Source organism: Myotis nattereri (assembly GCF_964212035.1).
Source record: "Myotis nattereri genome assembly, chromosome: 11".
Lineage (NCBI taxonomy): Eukaryota > Metazoa > Chordata > Mammalia > Chiroptera > Vespertilionidae > Myotis > Myotis nattereri.
Genome location: NC_138086.1, coordinates 71113537 through 71116040, shown reverse-complemented (window position 1 = coordinate 71116040; position 2504 = coordinate 71113537).

Sequence of the window (2504 nt, the reverse complement as noted above, 5' to 3'; positions counted from 1 at the left end):
CTGGCATGGGGCTTGGACCTCATCACTCCTCAGGGGCGACCTCTGCAGTTTAGGGATCCCTCCTGCTTCTCAACCACCACACTCCTATTAACCTCGATGTGGCTTCTTCATAGCCTTAGTTTTAGGACTTCTATTCAGCTAGTCTTCAGACGTTTCTCCAGGTTTATTGTTCTGTAATTTAGATGTGATTTTGAGGGGATTATGGGAGGAGGCTTTCACAGTGTCCATCTACTCTGCTATCTTATCCGGAAGAGTCTGTGTTAGTGTTTTCTTGAATCTGAATTATACTCTGCCCAACCTCATCCTTAGAAAAGTCTAAGGTATTCTCTCTCAAAATGCTTTTTTAAAATAATATATCCTAAGTCAGAATATGTTCTTTGACTCCAATATAAAAGGATTATCTAAACTGATTACTGACTTAAGTTGGTAGCATTCTTACTCATACATTGTATGTAATGTTTGGTATATAACTGCATATGTTAATGTTCTGTATAACCACCCTACTCAACGAAAACATAAGCTGTAAGACCAGTTAGAAATTGTAGGAGAACAGAGACCTAAAGGGGACAAGGATGGGTGTAGTAAAGGGCTGAAGAATAAAAACTGAATTTTAGGAAACAACTATAGTCAGGGGCAGAAAATGAAGAAAAACTTAGCCATTCAAAGAAATAAAGAAAAAAATACGCGCACACACACACACACACACACACACACATACACATATTTGTTGGAGTGACATCAGAGGAATGGTGGCATGAGAAGTTCCCTGGGTCTCTCCACTTGAAGTTTCAACAATTGAACAGCTATAATTCCACATAGGATTCCCTACTCAATGCACTAACATGTCTGAGAGATCTGTGCATTGATCACCTGAAGGTGGGCAAGTGGGAGTGAACCCGGGAGGTGGGAAGGGGAAAGAGCTGAGACAGTGCCAGGGATGCAGCCTGGAGCGGGAAGCCCACAGCTCACCATGAGTCTCAGCCCAGAGAGGGGAGGAATCAGGTTGCTGCTGGCACCCCCTCATCCTGGAAGAGCAGAGAGATACAGTGAGCATTCCTGCAGGAGTGGGCAGTACACGCTATAGCGGAACCCGGGGACCTTGGTTGCCTGACAGTAGCCATTCCAGACAGGAAAACAAAGCCACCGAGCCTGGCCTCCTCCTCTCACCCTCCCAGCTCACCCTCCCAGCCCTCACAATCTGCATCGTCCCTTTGGGCTCTTCCCTCAGCTATTTTCTAGAAAAGAGGGACTCTGGCAAAGAGGCATCGTCCCTGGGACATACACTGCAGGGGTAGTGCCAAGAGGCAGAGTGACCTCCTTGCTGCTTCTGGGAGAACAGATCTTTGCGGTCTGGGGACATGCAGCTCTCTTCAAACCACATTCTTCTCACACTAAATCTGGAAGTCTAGCCACATGCCTATTCTGAGGAAAAGACACATCGAACCAGTGAGACTGGGAGAGGGAAAGGGGAGGACACAGAGAGGGAACACGAACAAGTGAAAAAGGACCTGGATTAGCATCTCCTTTACCAGGGATTTATTTGCTCATAGAGACAACAGAGGCTGTCAACTATAGAAAAAGAATTTTGGTTTTTAGATCTAGGAATATTATTTCCCTAAAGCTAGCAGAAATTTTTTTTTAAAAAAAAGAAAATAGGTCATAGAAGTTACAGCAAATTTTATAAATTGTAAACAATGTTAAACAGTAAGAGTTGCTGTTGGACCATTTTAGGAACTTCGTGTGGTTTTTCACTAGTCCTAGCACAAGTCTTCTGCTGGATCTGAATCTATTGGTCATTTTATTTCTAGAAAATACAGTATCCCCCCTCCGTTATTTTTGGGTTAACTTTTCATGGTTTCAGTTACCTGAGGTCAATCATGGTCAGAAAATATTAAATGGAAAATCCAGAAATAAACAATTCATAAATTTTAAATTGTGAGCCAGACTGAGTTGTGTGATGAAATCTCACCATATCCTGCTCCATCCTGCCCAGGACATGAATCCTTTGCCCAGTATCTCCAGGCTGTTGACGTCCCCCACCTGTTAGGCACTTTGTAGTCACCATCTTGGTTATCAGATTCACTGTTGTGGTATCACAGGGCTTGTGTTCAAGTAACCCTTATTTTACTTAATAATGGTCCCAAGGTGCATGAGTAGTGATGCTAGCAATTTGAATCTGCCAAAGAGAGAAGTCATAAAGTGCTTTTTCATAAGTGAAAAGGTGAGTACAGTGCAATAACATATTTTGAGAGAGTGAGACCACATTTTATTAGAGTATATTGTCATAATTGTTCTATTAGTTATTGTTGTTAATCTCTTCTTGTGCCTAATTTATAAATTAAATTTTATAATAGGTATATATGTAAAGGGAAAAATATAGCATATATAGGGGTTTTTACTATCCGTGGTTTCAGGTACCCACTGGTAATCTTGGAATATGTCCCCCATGGATAAGGGAGGACTACTGTATACTATCTTGGTTCTCTTGGCACCAGCTCTTCTCT